Genomic DNA, 25,325 nt, shown 5'->3' with positions numbered 1-25,325 from the left:
TTCATCATTTTTACTTTTACTATATTTAAAATTGTTTCGAGTTTTTTTTATCCAAATATTCGTTTCAAACCAAAGTAAGTGAAGTACTAAAAAAGCACGAGAGGTCATGTGTTCTCTCGAGGTGATTCATTTCGTGCTCGATCACGTACCATCTCACGGCCAGCCACAGAAGTAGTCAAAGTTCTTATTTACTGCCTGCGAGGAGAAAATCTTAAGATAAGGCCTGAAAGCGCGTTAAATTTAAATTATCTCTAACTTTCAATGCACAACACCAGAAAGTCCCAACAGAAATTATAAAAAATCACAAACACAAAACACATTCATTACAGATACAAGCAGACCTAATTTTCTTACGAAATACGTATAAATGTGGGCGCCCACAGAATTCTTTCCCGGACGGGGCAGCCAGCTCTGCAGCGGACACAAGGCAGATAATCTGCTTATAAATTTATGCTTAAATAGTAATTTTAATGACAGCCCTACAGTGTTCAGGATAAGAAAACCTTTTTAAAAATATTGTGAATTCAGTAGTAATATGACACAATTCCTCCCTCTTCCAATGTTTTCTAAAAATCCGCGGGGAAAGGGGCTGATGCCTGACTTACCTCCCCCTTCTCCCTTGCCGGCATCACTGAAACAGACGTGTAACATTCTCATTCCGTAGCCTCACTTTACACCATCCTACACTTTACATACCAGCATATTGATGCACGTGGCCAATATAAGGGTTCTAAATCGGATGATTGGATTTACTGGCACTTCGGTTACAAGTTCTCTTAATCACACTTAATTACAACGCTGTCGATATTCTACAAACTGTCAGTTCACCGTTGCACACGCACCAGGATTCTCCGTCTTCACTAGTCGCCTCCTGGCAACGGATCTCAATACAGAAATTAGTAGTTTAAATCACCATGAAGTCTTCATGCTATTTCGCTTTCTCTCACTCGACACTCTGTCCTAACCTGTACTCAACTACTCTTCACAATTCACTAAGGACATGCTCTCGTCCTTGGGCTCTCAACTCTTTTCCACGACTGCTTCGTACCCTCGACTCATGACTTTTAGATGCGACTACCCGCAAACCAGCTTTGTTGTCCCACATAAACCTTCGCCACGGACTACGCATAGAAAACACCTTCTATTATTGTATGCGTGATTACAGTTGTTGCCTGGCACTAGGCGTGGCGCAGACCACACTGAAAACACTAGCAACCGACTGTTTACTAAGAATCTGTCTTCGCGGAAACTTGTTTATCGAGCCGTTGCCTAGTAATAGGAATACATTAGTATTGTTGTTGTTGTTGATATTATTATTATATTACTACTGCTGCTGCTTGCAGGAACTTTACCTCAATGTTAACTACTTGCATTCCGGATGCACCCGGTTGTAATCTCGGCTGGTGAGTCAACAAAGCTTAATGTCGATTAGTTTTTTAGTCTCACGTATGACACTATGTTCTATAAATTTTATTAACAGTTACTCACTTTAAAAGTTTAAAAGCCAATCACTACATACATACACATACATCGACACCTATAACCCGATATTCGAGGTAATACACTAATTAAACAACAGATAGCGACATACGAGTAAACTAACTTCGCCGACAAGCGGAGGTCGCTCGGTCGGTATAGTTCGCTCGCGGACTACAGGCCACGGAGTTCGTTTTGTGTTTTGCAGCGAAATAAACACATTCTAAAAGAAAGAGCCAGTCCAGCTCAGCAAGCATTCGAGAACAAGTCGTGAAGCACATATACAAGATGAGAGAACACAACCCACAAACTCATGTAAGTACACAAATAAGTAGTTACACAACACTTAAAAAACTTCGCATACATGAATTCTAATAGAAAATTTTCACATGTTACAGACACATACGCGCGACGAAAGAACTCATATTTTAACAACATAAGCAACAAGAATGGACAGCAGTTTCCTCGCCCAGTAATTTTAACACCTCATAATGACCACATTGGCCGAAACATGCAGTGATGGACTTTTAAAGTGAACAGCTTTTAATAAATTTTACAGAACCCAGTGTTGCACGTGAAACTGAAAAATTAATCGACACTAAGTGAAAAATGTAACAGGATGCTACAATATAATAAAACAAAGCTAAGTTTCAATTCGTACAAGCAGGTCCTTCCAGGTCCTTGTTGCAGCATCAGCAGCAGTTGACCGACCGCACACCAGTTACACGAAACGTCGAGCGCCTGACTGAAGTTTGCCGAGATTTTCTTGAGTTACTCTACGCAACTGCTACTACATGTAGTACCTTAATACAGTCTACAACCGCTGCCATCACTTTTTTTCAGTCACCTTTCACCTGCACCCACCCACTGGCTGCTATGCAACAGAAACGCGGGTTGCCCACCGTAAAATCAACCGCTATGAAGAAGAGTCAATTTCAACTTAAAACCCATAATGGCATATAAGGCCGTTTGATAGTTTACATTTATAACTCCTGGAATAAGATAAGGGCCGTGGAGGCCCAAAAGGTTGTGACACGTCGAGGTTTCCACATTTTCTAGACAATTAGCTCACAGATGGCCCCAGGGCCATAGTGCGGCTGAAAGCATTAGGCTGAGTGAAAAATCCAGTGACATCGGGAATCTAACCCGCGACCTTCCGGCTTGTAGCATTGTGCCTCAACCAACTACGAGCTTTTGCAAAACACAAAGAGTTACGTACTTCTCGCTCCGTCTCGCTTTAGCATTTACAGCTGGAAGGAGAAAGGGGTCGCCTGGTTAACCTGTATACATTTTATTTCAAAATCGGTGATACAAAACGTGCTCAAAATCTGTTTTCGTAGCTGTCATCTGTAGAAACAGGTCATGCCTGTGCTCTGATCTCAATCTTCTGACGCGCATTCGGAGCCCCTCCACACGACACTTTCGCGAGCAATCACTTTACACTACGTACATAAGAGCTGCTTTTTGAAAGGCTTAGCACAAACATCTTCGTGTCTCTGAAGATTACATAATTGGTGTATTCTGATAGGTGTTCGTGACTCAACTGACTCAGCTTAAATGTAATTCACGCACGGTCTACAGGAAATTAATCTGTATACGAAAGTAGGCCCGTAGGCCTACTGCTGGTACACTTACGGTCTATAGGAAACAATTCTTAAGTAGGCCTACTGCTGGTACACTTACGGTCTACAGGAAACAATTCTGTACACAAAAGTAGGCCTATTGCTGGTACACTTACGGTCTACAGGAAACAATTCTGTACACAAAAGTAGGCCTATTGCTGGTACACTTACGGTCTACAGGAAACAATTCTGTACACAAAAGTAGGCCTATTGCTGGTACACTTACGGTCTACAGGAAACAATTCTGTACACAAAAGTAGGCCTACTGCTGGTACACTTGCGGTCTACATGAAATAATTCTGTACACAAAAGTAGGCCTATTGCTGGTACACTTCTCGTCACATTGTTGTGTACTGGCCACAGAATTCCAACTGCATAAGCTGATTCTACAGAACAAGAAATGACGAACTCCACAACTGATCTACTAACAGGGATCGGAAAACTACCGCAAACACCTCACTGCCAAAACACGTACGCTATTCCGAGGTGCCGCCACATAAAGCTCGAATTACTTCATAAAACTAGTGAGATGAATAACATGTGACGATTTGAACGCATTTTCTTTTAAAAGTAGTTCTATCTTCCGATACACGACGCCGTGTGGTGCGCTGAGAATCGATGTTTCGAAGGGAACGTGTCCTCCACCTTCATGGTTAATGAATAAGCAAAGTAAAAAAAAGGCATTAAGAAGGCAACAGGGAGACCTATCCCTGAACACAAAATTCTTCATAATCACCGCTCTCAGAACCTCATCCCCTTACATATTTCTTTCACTTTATGTTTTTAAAAAGTGTAAAATATATACGATCATAAGCAAAGGTCCATGATTACAAGTTCTTTTCACTTATCTCTGTTAGATTATTCACTTATCTGCTCCAATATTTGCATACATTTAGTACGTACAATAGCTCCATCTCCTTTGCACACAGTTGCTACTGCAGGCCTACTTCAAATACTGTGTTTCTGCTTCTTAGCGTGATGTTGCAAGCAATCCATATTCTGCGCGGAGGCGAACACACTCAGCAATCGCACTACATTGCAAAAGGGGGTCAGCTGTCTATAAAAACAGGTCGTAACCTTCTACAGACGATACAAACGAAATTTACATTCGTTTTCGAAAGCCCTACTAATCCTTTTACGCATTTAAGCATAAGAAGTAAATGTTAATTCCTATATAAACAATCTGTTACTTCAGAACTGCATAATGTTAAACGGTTATGTGACGAACACATTTAGTACGCCATAAAACATCATTCCACCGCCTTTTAAAAGTATTTATACTGTGTGTATATATATAGCATTTAAATTAAGTACTTTACCTTTCTGTTGGTAAAATCCCCGAGGTATTTTCCCGCAGCTCCGAGAGTACTTATCCTCTCACTTTGCCACACACATACACACACAAACAGAAGAATGTTAAACACAACAGTCTAAACACAACATTGACACCATTGGCACCACGACTCAACAGGAACTGGCCCGACTAGCTTGCTACACGGTGCACCACAGCAGAGCGATGGTGGGGAGTACACCGTTATGTAGCCGTGACGTCCTGATTTCCCCTCCATCCGAAGACATGTATTATCTTACACTCTTTCCTCTCTTCCTTCAAACATGTTCATTGTTTGTCTTAGTGCAAATGTATAAAATGCTTCATGTAGTATAGTTAACGTTGCATTAAATGACACGTGGGGGGACATGCTGAAGTGTGAAGGACGGCACACAAAACAGGCCGACTACTCTCCGCATTTCACTGCCTTAACACATATTTTTTATTCCTACTGCTATGCAAACGTTACACAGCAGTAGATAAATATTTGGACACTTCCAATTGTGCGTAAAATTGCGTTCTGGCTTACCCTTGTCCGTTGTGCGCTGCCTATGCAAAAGCTTGGGCCCCTTTTGTACTTCTCACTGGCGCTATCTCTCGTAGCATTGCTCAATTACATGAGCAGCCTGACGATAAGTCACTACATTCGGAAGAATTTATGGTATAATTATTCACGGTGTCTAGACCCAAAAATCATAAAGTCATGAATGATTATAACCGTCACTATTGGCAGTACTGTCTTCTGCAATGTCAAGCCGTATAGTCTGGTAGAAGTTTACCGACGGTTTGGAGGATCATACTGTCTCCATCTTCAGGGCCGAAGAGAAAGCCAAGTAAGCAAGAAGCAGGAGTAACAGCATTCAGTTCCTTGCTCCTACTGGTTCTGTCTGACCCTTTATCCATGCTTATACTCGTATCTTAAGCAGGTTTCCCCAAGTACTGCTTTGTGCTTGCTTCTCACTAGTTGGTTGCTTTGACTCATCCTTCTATCCCGAAAACTGAGGCCATACGTTCCTCCAAAACATCTCTTAACTTCTGCTAGGTTATATGGTATCATATCCCAGTAGACAATAAAAATATTCGCAAGAAACGATGATTGCCTTTGTAGACACACGCGGCAATTTATTCTCCTAGGGCAAATTAAAAAAAAAAATCTAAAACGCCCTCCCCAGCCCTGCAGTTTCTTAAACGAGGGAACAAAACACAAAGCAACCAGCCTCCTCGTTACATACGCAATCTTTCTCACGTAAAGACACTTCCGGATCAGCCGTCGGGCCTCACTTCTAACTCGTGATCTTGTGAGACAAACTGTCCGGTGTCATACCCCAGGCGACAGTAATCCTGACAATGTGGCCATTTTGGCAGTCTGATACAGACACTGCGAAACACGCCCCCAATGTCGCGCGGGCAAGATTCTAAATAACATACTCTCTTTACCGAGGAGATTCAAATACCAATTATTTACACAGGCAGTCGCCTGAAGCAATTCGATGGAGCAGAAGTCTGTTTGAGGAACTAATAGCTGCATACATGTGCTGACACGTGACGTCACCTTCTCCTGTTCCGATCCAGTTGAATCCAGTCCACACCATTACGCCATTGATTAATAGATGCTATTTACATTTAGTGAAGTTCCACACTGTGCAATTTTCTCTATCCTCCCGCAGCTTCCTCCCTCTTAGGTCCAAACATCATCAGCATGACGGGGGATAAAATTACACTGACCTCAAGTATGTAAGGCATTTACTTTCTCCTTGCTCTTTCGCGTTGCGACATTAGAAAGAAAACACGGCCACACAATACGGATCATCTAAACCTTCTACATTGCTGGAAGACCGATAATGATTTTCAGCACCCCATTCTCACATAATTGTGCAGGCTATTGCTGCAACGTTTTTTTGTGCGTGTGTACGTGCATATGCTACATCAGCTTATACCAAGTAAAAGTAAAAAGTAAAGCTATCCCTGTAACAGGCCGTGGAGGCCCATAGAGTTGTGAGACGTTGAGGGTCCCACATTTTCTAGACAATCGGTTCACAGATGGCGGCAAGGTTGTCGGCCCTACGCGCCAGCCGCCATTTACCCCCAAGAATATTCAAAGAATATTCCTGCTACTCGTTTCTGTTAGAGGCTGAGTCGACCCCAGGGCCGTAGTGCGGCTGGAAGGATTAGGTAAATTGAAAAAATTCACCTCATCGGGATTCGATCCCGCGACATTCCGGCTTGTAGCACAGTGCCTCAACCAACTACGCTACCGCGTGCCCCATCCTATACCAAACGAATTCTAATTACGAATTTGTTTCCCACAAACTCAACAGCCAATCCAGCAATGAGCCTTCAAGTCTGGAACCTTTATAGCAGCACTGCTGAAAGCGGCATCAAATAACACACAAAAATAACACATACAACAGCCACTGATATGGGCTCATTCTTTGGGATTTTATCAATGACAATTCGCGTTTTGACACACGGTTTTCCGTACAACGACTTAATTTTGAAAACATACTTGTATCCACGCACAATTTTGGCAAGTCAGTAAGTATGACAATATATGTTAATGTTTCACGGAAACGTGGCTCCACAGAAATGTCTGCCATCTTGTTGTTGCTGCTGTCACCGTACATCCTGTATTGCAATAATGAGCAAAACTGCACTTTTCACGACTGTACAGGAACATTTTATAGCTTAGTGTAGGTTCAGAGAAGCTGTAAAGCTATTTGGGTTCCTGCTGTCACCGTACAATCTGGTAGGAAGCTGAACAAAACCCACAGGAGCATTTGATAGCTTACTAGACAGAACTACAATTTTCGCTGACCGGTAGGTGTGAGGTTACGCAAATTTACGTATCATTTAAAGTAACTGCAGTAACATAGGCTTCAAGAATTCTGCAGTTAAGTGACAGCAGGAATATACCACTCCGTATAAGGGCCAATAACGCAGAAATAAATAATAAAATAAGCAGAGGACTTATGAGTATGAAATTCTAGCGGATGTGGCAGCTCTGAAATGCACTCCACTGGTGTAATTACAAAAGACGCGAGGCGCCGACTCATATTAGCGTTTCCACTTAACAAGCGGAAACTTCCTGAAAGAAACGCGAGGTCTCATGCAGAATATTGCATAACAGAACCAAACCGAGGGGAGACCAGAATATTTTACAAAGAGATGAAGAATAAATCGCCTTGCGGTGTTCTGTACCTGAGAACACTGACGCACCTCCACATCTGAACGCTTCGTGTGTATGCAACATACATGTACAACGAACAGGATATTGTTGTTTCTTCAAATCTCTGCTCTTTTTATTCACACACACAGATTAATCTATGTCTAAAACATCTCCGAGGATTCGTCAATGTCAGACGAAGGGGCAGATCTTTTTCTAATAATTAGAAACTTGCTAGATTATATTATCAACAGATCATGAGAAACAAAATCCCCATACTGAAGACCTCGTTAAACACGTGACTTTCCTTCCGCAAGATTGTCTCTCAAGACGTGACGTACCCTAAAAAATATTTCAGATAGCTTCTTCGAGCATCTACGCCAAATTTATCCGATTCATCTGTATTTTGAAGTATCTGTGTTTTTCCTCAGTCCCTCGAAAATTTACAAGTATTATGAGTCATACTGCCGCCTCCGAGGAGCATACACACCCCATGTTCACTTGTACCCTGAAGAGAGGCCCAGCATATTCCTCTAACACCTTGGTACTGGCGGGTAGCTTGTTAGAGCTTTGATACCTGTGTCAGCGGAATATGGAGGGGTGTAATGAGAAGACAGGGGCACTGATATGCAGTAGGTAATGTAACGCACGTCAAATTTAAAGATCTTAGAAGTCACTCTCATCTAGCGGAGGCTTCCAAAAGCCTGTGTTAGTTGTCAGCTGAACTAAGGAATCTGAGCGCCTCTTATGACCGAATTTGTCAAATAAAACCTTCAAATTGTTAAATATCATAGAAGAAATGGCATGCAGCTGTAGTGTGTTCTCTTGGCTAAAAATCCCTTCTTAGTTTGCCAAGCGCCCAACTGCTTTATTTACATGCACCGGTCGGATTACGTTAAAGGCGTCACGAGTGGTAATCATGCGCAGAACAGCGTCTCATTTCCCTGATGCTGAGCACGATTGGCCCCTGCATAATTAAGCGAGAAGACGGAACGGTTGATGGAATTACATACTCTGACCAAGATTATCAGGCGTGATTGCAACTATTTAAAGGACACAGCAGCTACTGCACATGTTCCACCTGAAACCTGTTCTTCACAGACGCCACGTATTCCGTAGAGAACAGCTTCCAAGGCCTAGTGGAATCAGGACCAACTTCTAGTGGCCTTGCTGCTGCTGAAAGTGGGAGAAAAATACGAGATGTTGTTCAGCAATTTGATATTCACGAGGCCACTCTAAGGAAACAGTTGAAACTGAATCTGGCCGCCGTTCTCAAAATAGGAATTTTATTGCGGAACAGGAAAGCGAACGGTGCAATCAGTTTCAAAATGTTTTATTGAGTGACTATGATTGGGGTACAGTGCATTGCATACGAGCTGCAGATAGAAATAAATGTACAGCATAATTTTAATGAGGCCAAATTATCAGGAAAAGAGTGGGTAGAAAGCTTTCCTGAGACGAAACGGAGAACTGTTATAAAGCCTTAAGGCACTGCAGTTAACTGATCCTGATTCATAAGAGAACACAAGTCATTTGATTTTCCGATAATTTGGTGGATTTTTGGAATGTACAGGTTTGAACCTAATGGTATCTTAAATACCAATGGAAGCGGATTTTCAAACGTGCAAAATCCTGCTTTAGCCGCTAGTCACAAAAAAAACAGGCTGGGATTGCAACAAGTTTTGAGCAGGGACGAAACATCGACGTTTGCTGCGCCATGCGCGCCAGTGGACTTCTGTAACACCGATATCCATTTTTCTCCATCTATAAATTGCGCCATAATTCATTCAGTCGTGGAGGTCGCCCTGGAAGAGTATTTATGAGTGCTCAAAATCAGGGCGCAAGAACAAAAATTTGTTCATCATCTGACTTACATATATTTAGTCTCAAATTTGCAGTCTTCCATTCAGGTCTCTAAACTGCCAATCATGCATAAGCATACTACTGCCACGTCCCTCTCAATTAAAAAAACACGTGCAAGGATGATGACATCACTGCGGTGTCTATCCCACCTCACACGTCTCGCAAAAAGCAGGCGTTTCCCTCTCTGGACCACGTAAGTCACCGCACAACAAAGAACGTGAACTTTACGCCAGAACTGCTGCCAGTGCAAGATGTGTCAGGGTTTGCTTCAACAGACATTTACCCTTTATACCCAAATTATTCAATGAAAGTGACTTCATTTCTGGAGAAGTCCCCGCTATGGAACTGAATGGAAATGAGGTACCGACCCGAAGCGTACAAAAGATGGCACTTACCGCAGGAATGAAATGGATGAAGCTGGGACCAACAGAGGCGACATTGAGAGCAGCGGAGGGAGCGCCACTATTGCTGACACTTCCCCGTCACTTCCGTCCATGTCTGGCTGACAGATTCAGGAACTATCAAGACCGAAATCGTAATGTTGAGCCCAAGGAAACTGGTATATGGGGCGGAAAGAGGATAAAGGAAAGAGAAATATGATAATACCGGCAAAGAGGGAAGGAAAGTAGTAAAAAAAACCGATAAAACATTTTCTTCTTCTTGGACGTCCCAGTTCTTCAAACGAAATAAGTAGTTAACGAGACTCCACTGTGCCATGACGAAAAGAGTTCTCAGGACGTCAACACCTTGCCCCGCAGAACAAATACAAAAGACATTTCTCTCTTCTGTGGAGAATTCGACGGCAACAAGGAGCGGTGGTACTGCTGCGTTATCTGCTCTGGAATGCAATTCGGCGGATAACGCGCTAAAATACATCTTACGTATTTGATTAGATACGGACTTAATCAACAAGAATATTCCTTTATTCCATTACATATATTCTACTAGCCACTTTGAGTTTCCGTAACACACATTCACTCCTGCGGGGGCACGCGGCAGTGTAGTTCTTTTAGGCACTATGCTACAAGCCGGAAGTTCGCGGGTTCAAGTCCCGATGTGGTCATTGGATTCTTTTCAATTGGGTCCCTCCATAGAAATTTCCGAGATGGTACCTCAAATTAGATAAAAGGAACTGCTTGCCACATACTTTCTGATTCATCCTACCATTCCTCTCTATACGTCATTAAATAAACAACAATAAATAGGCAAACAATATGATTCTCAAAACCGGGTACAAAGTACCTTTCTGCTAATGATATTGTCACGTGTTGGGCGACAATATGGTCACAATATTCGGAACTTCCGCTACTGAAAATAACATTGACCTTTGGCCCATTGTTCCGTATTGTCATCAACAGTTTCAGCCGAGGTCTCTGCACGCGGCAGCGTAGTTCAATGAGGCACTATTCCACAAGCTGGAAGGTCGTTGGCTCGATTCCCGATGAGGCCACTGAAAACTTTCAATTTACCTAATGCTTCCAGCCGCACTATGGCCCTGGGGTTGACTCAACCTCTAACAGAATTTAGTACCAGGAATTAATTAAATAATTTGCCTCTGGAGTAAAGCGCGGCTGACAAACTTACCGCCATCTTTGAGCCGATTGTCTAGATAATGTGGGACCCTCAACGTCTCACAACCCTATGGGCCTTCACGGCCTGTTACAGGGATAGCTTTACTTTTTTATTGGCGAAATAAACGCCAGGAGGTTTCAGTTTTGTAGTATTTGGGTGTAGGAAGTGTTGTGACAGTATGTCCATGTGTTTGCAGGTAGCGGAAGTCGGGAGTGCGAGGATTCCATAAGATATATATATATATATATATAAGGTGAAGTTATCCCTGTACTTCACTAATTGAGCACTACGTCATGACAACGTATGGGGGAGCGGATGAATAGATCCATATTTTCTTAACCTCGGCACTAGTTGCAGGTGAGTTGTCAGCTTCAGGCTAGGGCCGCTTTTATCCCGGAGAACGAGCCACCGGTACCCGTTGGATAGGAGGCTGGGTGGGCAGCAGAGCCGGTCTGGACGACGTGAAGAGAAAACTCTTGCCCTTACCTCTCTCGAACTCCGACCCCTCGGCTGTCCAGCCCGTTGCCAGTTGTTATGCCGAAAACGCTCTCCTGTAGTTCAGAATTAGGCGCGTGCAGTTGCCCCTCCCAATTATAACAATGTGTCCGCTCCGCTTATGTAACGCTTCAGTTTCCCCTTCCGTCGTTACACTCGGAGTACCCTGCAGGCTAGCCATAATGAAAATGATCTGAACAGACAAATAAAAGAAAATGATGTTGCTGGGTCTTAGGTTCTCAGGTCCGTAACTATGAAGAATACGGTCTTCTGGGTAGTTCAGAGACAGCCCGACGTTTCGGAGAAAGATATCGCCTTGTTTGTCTCACTGTTAGACCTTGAATATGGTGGCGATATGTTCCTCCGAAAAGTCGGGCTGTCTCCTAAGTGCGTGCCATTACAAGGCAGAGGACCGTATTCTGCAGGAAGAAATATTCTTTTTTAGAAAAGCACGTACGTATTTCATATAAATATAATGTTTCTGAACATTATCCAAGTCCCTCAGAACGTTTAGTCTTGGCTTGTATGATATCCAGCAATTTTGCATAAAATTGTCCTCTCCGGAGATAGGGACTAGCTCTATCGCTCGGGCCCAACTGAGTAGCTTTTACCTTAAAACTAAGACACAATCCAGTCTCCGAAATGTTGTGTTTTGAAATATAAACAGGACGGTGTTTGATGGATAATGTCCAAAAACATAATACTATTTATGCATCATCGTCGCAAACTTTTGGATCTTATTCATGTATTTCACGTTTACATGGACTGGGACACAAAAGCAGAGAGGCTGCCTTTAAACACCAACGAAGAAATGCCGAGTTCTGCTTAAATCTTCGTCATGTGCTGCTTAAAGAAGCAAAAGAGGGGTGAGAGAACACGCAAGTCTGTGTGTATCTTGGACTGCAGTCCGAAGTTGAATTGCAAACCTCTGTGCTGGGTCCGTACGAACGATCGCAAGCTTCACATGTCCCGCTAGCTCGGCCGCCATCGCCTGCCAGTCTTTGTATCTAAACAATACAAAACCGCGCCCCAGTTCACAATGCCCACAGCGTCTTTCTCTGTGTACCCCAACCTCTCTTACAGATGTCAAGTATCCTATATTATTCGAACGAAACATTTGTTTTCAATTCCAGCTTACAGAGGGAAACACGCATAAAATACGATACCCACAAATCCTCTTATTGAATTTCTTTTTCAACCCTCGTCTATTAAAGCGACAAAACCACAAGATGGAGAACAGAAGAAAATCCTTACCTAGCTCCTGCACTCACGAACTGTCAAGACTGAAATCTGTTGACGTAAACAAAGGAACCAACTATAATGAAAATGTTTACGCCAATATTAATCCGTGGTTTTCATCATAGGAAAGAGCGTAACATGGGTGCAGTGTAACAATGGAACAATTTTAGCAAGATTGTTTTTTATTGCTAGTGGGGTGGGACTAAGTCCCTTGTACTGCGGCCACTTCTGGCCTGTTGTACCAGCCCCAGAAGATAGGTGAGGGTGATTGTGAAGCAATTGGTGGAATGAAGACTGGCAGGGGAAACCGAAGTACTCGGAGAAACCTGCCCCAGCGCCACTTTGTCCACCACAAATCCCAGTTGACCAGACCCGGAATCGAACCCGGGCCGCCGCGGTGGGAAACCAGCGACTAACCGCTTGAGCTATGGCGCGGCCACACTTTAGCAAGACAAGGCACGCAAGCAAGAAGAGGGGCTAGAAGACTGAAAATAAATGGGATATGTTCTGGAGAACGTCTTGATGCGAGAACGGAAAGGTACAAAGACAGCCGTAATCGAATTGCATCAGTTCGCAGCTTCTGTCTTAGGTACACTAACAGGTTTCTGGCTTCCCCTGCCCCTGCCTAAAGCAAATTCCCCCCCTCCTTTTTGCGGCAAAACTCTTTGACGTAAGGCATCTGCTTAAAAATTTCAGCGTAGCTTCCGTAACAGTAGACTCTGTGGCCTGTAATCCGCAAGCGAACTATACCCACCGAGCGACCGCCGCTTGTCGGCGAAGTTGGTGCCAACTTTTGCGGATAGAGGGTGTCACGTGGTCAGCGCAACGGCTCCCCATGGCCGTTAACCTCGGTTTTCTAGACCGGAGCTGCTATTTCCTCAATTATCTTCACGAGGCTGAGTGTACTCCGTTCCAGACCCATTACTTCTCAGAAAATGTGGTAGCCCCGGGAATACAACCCGGGATCTCTGGATCTGTAGCCAGGAACTCTGACCACTAGACCACAGCTATGGTCCTCCATAACAGTAAACACACGTGTAAATACACGCATGCTCTGTTTAAAATGTCTTATGGCTGGTCATACAGCCTTACTTAACCTTAAGGAAGAAGAGTTCTGTGGGTTGAACGAGATCTCCAGTAGGTCCATCTCAGTTTCTGTTCTACGCTGAAAATCGGATCTAGCAATTTCATGATCATGACGCATGCTAACGATCTATTTGTCTGTCTGATAACATAATCTCAAAGCTGAAGAGCTCTGTCTTCTGAGATATATTGCCGTGTACTCAGTTGAAAGTCAACCGACGTTTCGGTGAAACACGTTGTCTCCATCTTCAGGGTCGAAGAATAAGCCAAATAGGAACCAAGTATGGAGCAGGTATCATGTAAAGCTGGTTTCTTGTTTGCCTCATATGTAGGCGACATTTCCTTCCGAAACGTCAGACGACTTTCAACGGATTACACGCTGTTATATTCTAGAAGACAGAGTTGTTCTTAACCATGGCCGTGGGAATATGAAAATTACAACCTCTCAAAGACATTTAAAACACAATCCGATTTGGTTCATCCTGGTCCGTTCACAGTAGCAATATTATAAAATGCTGTCAACTCCGTGCACTGTGACTGATGCGTGTTTTTTCTCCTTTTTAAATTTTCATCCTTTACATGTTTCGGTCTGAGAGACCACTTCAGAAGGACATATCAAAACAAGCAGAAACTACTCATACTATTACAATGTGACTGGTCAATATCAATACATGCATACAATATTATCACAATGCCATGAATGTAAAATCTGATCCTGTAACGACTACAACGATATGCATGAATACATTAAAATATAAAGTATAACAACACAGCGCGGCCCGAACAACAGGACGACACTGAAGAGTCCTATTCGTCAAACATCGGAACCACGAGGCGGTAGACACTCAACTTCCTTTAAAGAGAGGCAGTATAAAGGGCATGAACCAAACTGGTTCTACATTTTAACAAAGTTTTTTAAACCACACATGTAAAGAGACTAATTATAATAATTTATAAATATTTTAATATATTCATGCACGTCGCTGTAGCTGTTACAGGATCGAATTTTACATTCATGGCACTGTGATGATATTGTATGTATGTATTGATATTGACCAATCGCATTGTAATAGTAGTTCCTGCCCGTATTGATATGTCCTTCTGAATATCGTCTCTCAGACCGAAACATGTCAAAGATGAAAGATTACAAGAATTACCAATCACACTTGACGGAGCTGATAATCTTTTATAAAACAGTGTTTAATTCGTTTTCGTTCATTGAAGAGTGAAAATACATGAAGAGGAGATGGTGTCTTGAAACAGCAGCAGAATATTGAGGCAACCCTACACCTGGGGAACCCTTTCCAGTAGCCGACCTCAACTGCAGTATACACTTTCTGAAACGGTGAGGCCGACCTGCAGATCTGAGTGGCACTGAAATAGGATTACGGGTTCAAGGACCATAAATAACAAAAGAGGTCATGTGTATGCTTAGTACATGCGTACAAGTTGCGGACATTGCTCCCTTATTACCGAGGCATGACGTGTCAACTGAATTTGTCCAAGAAGGGGTGAAGGGGCAAGAAGTCTTTGGCTGAGCCTTGACAAGACTCGACCGCTCTTTGCACATCTTTCTCGGGTAGAAGTATGACGTTAAGACTGACAGCCCCTTAAAGAGTCAGAATTACTGGGTTTTCGGACTCTGTCCGGTAATTCTGAGTGTTATAAAGTTTAAGCCTGTCACAGTGGCCGCGCTGTCTAAGTCATGAACTGTCTTCACCCGCTTGAACACTGGGATCATGGGTTCGAATCCCACTCAAGGTATGGATATCTGTTTGTGTTAGGTAGCGGCTTTGAGTCGGACTGATCCCCCGTCCAGAAATATTAGAGAAACTGAAGTGAAACAAAGCGTTTCACGGATGCCTTATGTTCCAAGTGGGAGCAAAAGGAATAGTAGAAGAAGAAGAATACAGTGTATAGTATACCTCATCGTCAGAACCCTTTAGAGGCTAGCAGCCTTTGAGAGGTTTACGTCAATGGTGATTCTCGGACTGCTAGAACAGCTGTCTTTTCTGGGAACCGGTGACCTGTCAATCATATCCAGTACAATATTGTCTGTCTAAAATACGTTACGGAAAGACATGTGTGTGTGTTTGAAGAGATTTCCGGTATGGCGACTTCGGTCTACAACTTAAAAAAAAACCTCCGTGGCCTTCAGTCCGCAAGCGAACTATACCGACAGAGCAACCGCCGCTTGTTAATACCTGTGAAGTTGGCCTCTCAGAAAAAAAAAAAAGGGTTGCATTTTTACGAGATCGGTAAAATCGTATTCATTTAACATTATCAGGCCAATTTTGACTGTCCACCTTCATACTGTGTTCTGTACGTAATTTAACCTTTCTTTGTTGACCACACAAACACATTAGTAACTTCTATGTAGGCCGCGCCATAGTTCAAGCGGTTAGTCGCAGGCTTCCCACCGCAGCGGCCCAGGTTCGATCCCGGGTCTGGTCAAGTGGGATTAGTGGTGGACAAAGTGGCGCTGGGGTAGGTTTTCTCCGAGTACTTCGGTTTCCCCTGCCAATCTTCATTGCACCAATTGCTCCACAATCACTCTCACCTATCGTCTGGGGCTGGTAGAACAGGCCAGAAGTGGCCGCGGTGCAAGGGACTTAAGTCCCACCCCACTAGCATTAAAATAACCATGTACTATTCTGTATAAATAGAAACCGGATTTGTCCCCTTGTATGTTCCTGGTAAATAACCTGCCTGCTCTTTCCTGGGGACCGATAAGCAATGTACCGAACATAGCAGTCGAGTGGTTTGCACGTCTGTCTCGTCTTTAGGAGGTCCTGGGTTAAAACCTCGGCTAGAAGATTAGCTGTTCTCAGGATTTCGTGGTTTTCCTGAGTCCCTCCATAGAAATTTCTGAGATGGTACCTCAAATTAGGAACTGCTTGCCACATACTTTCTGATTCATCCTACCATTCGTCTCTATACGTCATTAAATAAACAACAGTAAATAGGCAAACAATATGATTCTCAAAACCGGGTACAAAGTACCTTTCTGCTAATGATATTGTCACGTGTTGGGCGACAATATGGTCACAATATTCGGAACTTCCACTAGTAAAAATAACATTGACCTTTGGCCCACTGTCCCGCATCGTCATCAACAGTTTCAGCCGAGGTTTCTGCAGACGGGGGGCACGCGGTAGCGTAGTTCCATGAGGCACTATTCCACAAGCCGGCAGGTCGTTGGCTCGTTTCCCGATGAGGCCACTGAAAATTTTCAATTTACCTAATCCTTCCAGCCGCACATTATCCCTGGGATCGACTTCTTCCAACCTTATGGGCCTCCACGGCCTGTTGTAGAAGTAACCTTACCTTCAGAGATCCAGGATAGCATGGTCCGGCGTAGTCGATATAGCGATTGGTTATGTGGACTGGACGACCGAGGGGCCGGAGTTCGAGTAACGGTAAGAATTTTCTGTTATCCACGTCACCCATGGGGTTCACCCAGCCTCCTATCCAATGGGAACGGGGGGGGGGGTCTTTCCAAGAGGATAAAGCGGGAGAAGCGTGAAGCTGACCACTTACCTGCAACAGTGCCGTGGTCAAGAAAATGTGGAACTATACACTACTCCCCCTACGCCTTCATGGCGTAGTGCTTAATTAGTTAAGCACAGGAGCAACTTTATCTTTACCTCTGTACAGAGCGGGAACCGAGTCACATATGTGCTTTGCGCCTGTATCATTTCATATCTTTTATCCACGAGTCTACTCACAGTGTCGTGTAGGTACAGTTGCTCTATGTTTAATTAAACACCCCGCCATGAAAATATATGTTTTGGAGGCACAGCTCCACGCATTCTTAACGCCGGCAGTAAAGTGGTGGTCAAATTCACTCGCCCCGGTCGCTTTCGCCCTGAGCAACGAACCCCCAGTACCCATCGGATAGGAGGCTCAGTGGGCCCCCAGCCGGCCTGAACGCTCTGGATAGAGAAAAAACTCTTGCCCTCGTTGAGAATTGAACTGCGATCCCCGGACCGTCCAAACCAGAGCCCTTCACTACCCTAACTGAGCTGGCTCAAAACACAACAAGTTGAAAGAGTCGAACACTGAGTGTAACAAATAATTTTTTGACCCGAGAGGCAAACGTATCGGCCAAAAGTACGGTGCGGCTAAGTCAATCTTTGAAGATGTTAACAAGAACAAGAACAAGATCCTGAAGTCTTGAGAGGAGAGCTTGCAGCAAAAGGAAACAAAACTGAGCACAACAGGAATATAACTGTTACGAAACGGCACGCAGAGAACGTTGCAGTTACTAGCCAAATGGTTCAGCAGTTAATGCGGACATAAAAATGGTTCTTCTGACTTGTAACGTTGTGAGTAGTTCGGTAGAAGCTCCCTGACGTTTCGGAGGAACGTGTCGCCTCTATATTCATGGTCGAGGAGTATAACTGTTTATGTACTACACAGTCCGTCAACAAACAAAAACAAAACAAACTTCGTGGTTCTAGTCCTCAAGCGAACTATACCGACCGAGCGACCGCCGTTTGTCGGCGAAGTTAAAGCCAACTTTTGCGGATGGAGGGTGTCACGTGGTCAGCGCAACGGATCCCCACGGCCGTTAATCTCAGTTTTCTAGACCGGAGCCGCTATTTCCTTGAAATAGCTCCTCAGTTATCCTCATGAGGCTGAGTGGACCCCTTTCCAGACCCATTACTTCTCAGAAAATCTTGTAGCGCCCGGAATCGAACCCGGAACCTCTGGATCTGTAGCCAGGAACTCTGACCACTAGAACACAGAGGCGGTAAAGTACGAAAACATGCAACGCTATTAAACTTAAAGCTATCCTGGTAACAGGCCGTGAAGGCCCATAGGGTTATGAAACATCGAGGTTCCCAAATTTTGTCTAGACTATCGGTTCACAGATGGCGGTGAGGTTGTCAGCCTTACGCGCCAACCACCCTTTACTCCCAAGGAAAAATTGCTGGTATTCCAATGACCTCATCGGGACTCGAACCCGCGATCTTCCGGCTTGTAGCATGGTGTCTCAACCACCTACGCTACCGCGTGTCCCATGCGTCGCTGGACGAAGTAACGTTCCGGGATCCGCTTCCCGGCAGGGGCCACACAGTTTCCCACCCAGTGTCCCACCAGGGACTGGCCAGAGTGTCAAACTAACCCCTCACATCTACAGCTCCCCATTCGTCTTCACGGTGTAGTGCAATTAATTAAACACTTTTATTTTACTGCAATATGCGCGAAACTTGATCTGCCACGAAGAGGGAAGAGAACAGCAGAACTGATAATTAGGCCAGTATAGATGTCTAGACTGCTGGATGACTGGAGTTCGTTTCCGGATGAGTCAGGTGTTTTGTGTTTTAACCAACGCGTCCAGGCCGTCTTCGGAGCATATCATACCTTTTTATACAACGGTCTCGGTGGAGTTCACCGGAGATGGGCCTGGAGAGGCATAAAGCTGACCACTAGCCTCAATGTATGGCAAATATTAAGAATACGTGGAGATGTACCTCCATTCTCGCATACGTCTTTATGGTGGGGTTCTGAATTCAAAGGGGGGGGGGGACAACTTTAGCTTACCTTGATGATGTTATTATTTGGATCATCAAGTCAAAAAGGGATCAGAGTGAAAAGGCATGTAGCACGCATAGGAAAAAATGTGAAATGCTAACTATATATTACATACTGAAAACCTGAAATGGAGGGGCAATTTGGGAAACAAGGGATAATATTAATGTTTATCTTACAGAAATAGGCTGTCAGGGCGTAGAACAGATTCAGCCAGATCAGAACAGGTGTTAGGAGAGTCACTTCTGTATACGGCAATGAAGTGTTAGGCTCCACAAAATGCGATAAGTTTTTGATCAATTGAAAGACTGTTGGCTTCTTAAAGACGATTCTAGCCCATGGAGCTGCTCATTTTAGCACAAGAAGACGGAGCGAGAGGGGGTAGAGGCAGAGCTCGAGACTGCACTCAGGAAGTGTTGAGTTCGAATCTCGACTGGGGCACCGGCTGTCCTTACCGAGGTTCTTTGCGGGTTTCCTTTGCCCCTCGGGAAAATACAGATGCAGAACAGCCATTGCGTCACGACAGTTTCCTTCCAAACCCTTTCCAATTCATCTATCATATTATCATGTAATCTAGGTACTGATAGCGCAGGAAATGACCTACGACGATGAAAACAGGAAGGAAGGAAAAGCATGACGCCATTGTGTTCCTCAGCAGAGGGTATATAAACATATTCTTCATGCAGCCCTTTATCTCAAACAAGATAAGATTACATGAGCCACTGGTGATCGAACAGTATTGATTTATTTAGACATTATCTGGTCTGAGAGGGACGAATGACACAAAACGGAACGGACTTTCTCCTATATTGTGGAAACAATGAACTAACGGACTGCATCCAGGAGAAGCACTCAAACACTTATTCAAGGTTTTGTTTCGTCTGTGTGTGTGTGTGCCACATACAATACATAAGACGCATCTCGAAGCCTCTGATATAGCGTGTACCATTTAAAGCGGAAGACAAACTACAAGACCATATGCTAGCTTAGAAATTACATCAATATTGTTGGGCTATTCGGTACTACTCTGCCAGGGTAGGTCAATGCTTTACGAAGAGCAACAAATGAATTATGTGCGAAGTATTGTTCGAGAATGAACACACCCTGCTCGCATCTGCGTAACTGGCCACAGCAGCAGCCTAGCAAGCAGGCTCGCGTTGACTCGAGCGTCACGTGGGGGAGCCTGGAAGAGTTTATTCCAATTTCTGCACCGTTATTTAGTTGGGTTTCAAAAGCTAACATTTTATATAGGAATCTTGCATCAGCAATGCACAGTGGGCTTCTACTGCCCACTACTGAGAAACTGCCCAATGGAGTCTGTCTTTATCGGCAGCGACTGCTGTGTGGGGCAAATCCACACCGAAACAGTTAATATGTCCGGTCATGTTACAGGTCTCCGCTTTTCAGTGAAGTGTCGGGTTTACAGTCACGGTTATTCTATGCAGGGGGATAGGCAAAATGTGCGAAAACTGAGACTTCTTCTGGCATTTTTGGTATTACTTATTGCATACGAAAATTTAATCTGAAAATCTGACGAGAAGAGACAATTTGGGAGGCCTAGATGCAAGGGATCTTGTGAACAAGGCAACGAACCTTCGGGCTCCATAAAATGCTGGGAAGTTCTTGAGTATCTGCACAACTGGCAGCTTCTCCCCATGAGTAGGTTGAGTGAGAAGCAATTACGCATTAACGACCTATCTAACTAAACTAACTGAGTCTGCAAAGCAGAGTCCTTCTTCAAAAACTAACCGTTTCTTAGCTAGGCCTGACACTTCGCAGCATTTTCTGAAAACAGAACATTCATTACCATGTTTCACACGAGCCATCCACCGAGCTCTGTCCTAAGCCAGGCAATTCCCGTCCACAACCTCCCACTACAGTTCCTTAATTTAATTTTAATATTATCCTCCTATCTATTCGGTCTCTTTCTTTCAGGTTTCCCTGCCAAAGCTTTGTATGCATTTCTTTTCTCTCTCATGTGCACTATATCCCCGCCAGTCATCTCATTCCCCTTGATTTCATCATCCTAATAATGTCTGGCGAGGACTACACAGCTTTTCAGAATGTACGTATATAAGTACGCGTGGATGTGGATTGGTTTCATATGGCTCAGTATAGGCTCGTATGGCAAGCTGTTATGAATACAGTGAACAATCTTTGGGTTCTATAAAAGACGGAAAAAATGCTTCTACCTGGTTTTTTGCTTGGTTTATTCTTCGACCCTGAAGATGGAGGTAGTACGTTCTTTATAAGCGGCAATAGCCTTTACCCGACTATACAGCGTCACAGTCAGTACTCTTCACGTGTTAACGGGTCGCATCGCCTGTCCGAATTACCCGACACAAACAGGTACTGGTTGCCTGACAGCTACTGACGGGGTCTGCAAAACCGTTATGCGTCCATGGACGGATGACAGCTCAAGGATTCTGTCCTGTGTGACCAAGTTGCCGGATACTGTACAAATATTTAGGAGTCCCTACATTAAAGCTGCCTGCAGTATAACACGGTGGGTGCTACTCNTTTCTTATACGTTTTCTTCTACCCTGAAGATGGGGGCGATACGTTCCTCCGAAACGTCGGTTAACACCACATATACACGGTGCCAAATCCCAGAAGACTGCTTTCTTCATACTCTTATAGTGTTCTTCAGGAGTCGGGATTGCTCAGTCGGTATAGCTGGACGGCCCGGTTTCGATTCCCGGCTGTAAAAGATTTTTCTCTTTTTCATAGCGTCCAGATCGGCTCTGAGTTCCAAACAGCCTCCTATGCAATGGGTACCGGGGCTCTTTAACTGGGGTTAAAGCGGCTGGGGCGTGAAGTTGATCACTCACCTCAATCCAGTGCTGAAGACAATAACGGTGGAGCTAGACCTCCATTCCTTAATGTGTCTTCTTGGCAGCGCGCTTTATTAATTACGCATAAGGACAACTGTAGCTGTACCTTATAGTGTTCTTCTTTAGAACTGGCGGCCGAGGTGCAGTGTGACTTGGAAGAAAGTAAAGGAGAGGGAGGAAGTAAGGACACACAGAATGTGCGGTGGTGTCAAATATAGCAATGCTGAACAATGGTTTGCAGCGAATGCGATTTTTCCTTTAAATTTATCGTCACGTAAAGAATCAAAACCAAATGCGCTCGTGAATATTGCATATATTCAGCGAGTTGGGCTAGCACACCCACGTCTGTCTTGTCCGTCAGAAAACAAGGTTACAATGTGACACAAGGAACAGATAAGAATTTTCCGATACCTCTGTCAAGCGGTCAGTGAACAGACTCACCTGCTGCCTATCAGCAGACGCCCTTTGCGCTGATTGGCCTACTCACAAAGAACAATATGTGACGGAGACAATTTCAGCGAAAAACACTACAGTGTGGATAGGAGACTATACTCTGCCATGTTATCGTCATATCTTATGGCCAAAACTGTTTTTAGCTTAAGAGATATCTTCGCTTTATGTATCATTATGGGAGATTGTACATCGTAAATAAGCACTATCTTCGAACTGTTTAATTTCATCACACCTAGACGAAATTTTCTAAGCGACCATAAGCCCTGCATTCATTACATTTGGCACACACGTAGTTCATGGATCTCTGTATCGCCTGAATTTTTACAATCATTGCCTTATTTCTATCACATGTCTCTTTAAAAAGAAAGGGAAGTTGGCTTAGAAGATCATCTTGCTGTCCTGTCTGCGTATGTGTGTGTCTGTGCTGTCTCTAAGTGTACCCCAACCCCCCAAACTAATATGAGTAGACAACTTTTGAATACCTGAACCAATATTTATGAAACTTGTACAGTATGGCACCCGAGACTATCTCAATGGCGTCTTTTATAAATTTCTCACATCAGTAATACTAGGATTACTGCCCTTAAAACTGTTGATCAGCCTTAAGGAGGGATGTATGTGACGTGATGCTTGAAAGCCAGAATAGTGGAGTTGAAAGATACGGCCGTTGCTAGGCAACGGCCCGGTGAAAATGTTCCCGTGGCAACAAATAAACGTGGAACAATAGAAGAACTGTGGAACGCGGTGTTTTTATGCGTTCTTCGCCGAATTTTGCGTAGTAGGCGATTAGTTTTTCCCAGAAGATCTTCCTTATATTTTCCTTCTAAAAGCCGATTTAAACTTAGTACCTTAGAAAAATGTACAATTACAATTTTTTCTTGTAAAACAATCTAAACATTAACAGATGTAGTGAACACTTAACTACGTGTTCGTCGAATATCGTAACTGTGGCGCTTGCGATTAATAAGAAACATGCAATTACATTTGATAAAATTAATGGCGTGAAGATGGGGCTTTTACAACCTCCCCTTAACGCGCTAATACATTCATAAGGGAGGAGCGATTCTATTTTACAAATTGTATTCACAGTGTACTTAAACATTATAGTACTGGAATGCACGGTAAGTAAGACAGTATGACAGAGACAATATGTGACGTATGCACAGGCCATATTTCTAGACCTGGCTTCTGAGTTGCGCGCGCATGTAGCGGGCCAGTGGTTTGTCTGTATTGCGGGAGCATGACGCACTGTAACTAAGGCCCTGTTGCAGCCCATGTGCACCCTACAGTCCCTTCCTCAGTCAGCAGACTTGACAAGTCCACCGTGCATTCTGCTGAGAACGGCAAAGCCCCAAAATACGGACAGAACAGAAGACCTTAACAATGCAGGGTTCTACCAGAAAAGACACCGATGTACGGCAGAATCGGAAGCACAATAGACCACTGTAGGTCGCGGTGCAAGGGCCGAGAAGGCCCACCCCTTACACATTCATTCATTCAAGACAGAATCGAACAACGTGCTCGTGTCCTTTAAACATAATGAACGTAATAAAAGCCCTTTCCTTATACCACTAACTAAACGCGTGGCAGCGGAACAAACCAACGACATTTGTGGTTTAATTTGCAAACAAAACCTAGAAGTTACACATCGTCACCATCTTGCCAATATTCAATATAGAAAACGATTTCTTACAAAGCTTTCAAGTGAATTTATAATCTTTTCCTTACGCACTTTACGCATTGATTCGTCACATAACTAAAAAAAAAAGGTAAAGCTGTTCCTGTGTTTAACTAATTAAGCACTACGTCATGAAGACGTATGGGTTAGTGAATGGATACGTATTTTCTTGACCTCGGAATTAGTTGGAGGTGAGTGATCAGCTTCACGCCCCGGTCGCTTTACCACCGGTACCCATTGGATAGGAGGCTGAGTGGGCCCTAGAGCCGGTCTGGACGACATGAAGGAGTGAAAACTGTTGCTCCCACAGGGACTTGAACTCTGACCCCTTGATCTTCAAGTCCGCAGCCAGTCGCTATACCGACTGCAATATCCCGGCATCTAAATATTAAAAATGAATAAATAAACCTGTCCGCTTATATTTGGAGCAACTGACATAGTGCTGTTTTCAGTCAGAATGCAAATATCCGTAACATGAGACTCAGAGAGCAACTTCGATTTCTGTGGTGCAGTACCAACGTTTCGACTTAAATTATAGTCCCCATGTTCAGGTCGAACCAGAGAAATGAAGTTCAACGCTCAAACCCAAGGACAAGAGATTCCTCTTTTACATATTTACAGGAATGGTGTTAGTGCTGCTGCCACCTCAGAATTTCGCAATAGGAGATAAGAACGGGAGTTCGATGGCCGTGAAAAGGTTCGCTCGGCGGTCGTGTGAGGGCCCAGCGGTTTCACTGTTCCACGGGTGAGCCAATGGTAACTGAGGTCCACTCTTCAATTCCCTCCTGCTTCCTATATAATCCGAAATTCTGAATAGCCAAATGCTTCATTTGCCGCATTTTTTCATGCTGGTATCTTGCTCGGCTTATTCGACCTTGAAGATTGAGAAAATATGCTCCTCCGAAACGTCGGTTGGCTTTTAACAGACTACACAGCGTGTTATCTCAGATGATAATACTCTTCATAAACACCGTTGTGA

The 25,325-nt window shown here is 43.9% G+C and overlaps 1 protein-coding gene across 3 annotated transcripts in view; it reads right to left on the bottom strand.

Moving 5' to 3' along the window:
- Positions 1 to 25,325, bottom strand: part of LOC111869807 (putative GPI-anchored protein pfl2) — a 511,967-nt gene that overhangs the window by 94,558 nt on the left and 392,084 nt on the right. The window contains exon 1 of one of the 3 annotated variants that reach the window (XM_023861588.2): positions 4,418 to 4,556. The exons of the other annotated variants lie outside the window; for them this stretch is intronic. The gene's annotated coding sequence lies outside the window, so the exon portion shown is untranslated. Of the gene's footprint in view, positions 1 to 4,417; positions 4,557 to 25,325 lie in introns of those variants that run through there. 3 annotated transcript variants of the gene reach the window in all.

This window comes from Cryptotermes secundus, unplaced genomic scaffold, assembly GCF_002891405.2.
Source record: "Cryptotermes secundus unplaced genomic scaffold, Csec_1.0 scaffold173, whole genome shotgun sequence".
Lineage (NCBI taxonomy): Eukaryota > Metazoa > Arthropoda > Insecta > Blattodea > Kalotermitidae > Cryptotermes > Cryptotermes secundus.
This window is presented reverse-complemented; position numbering and strand designations above follow the sequence as displayed.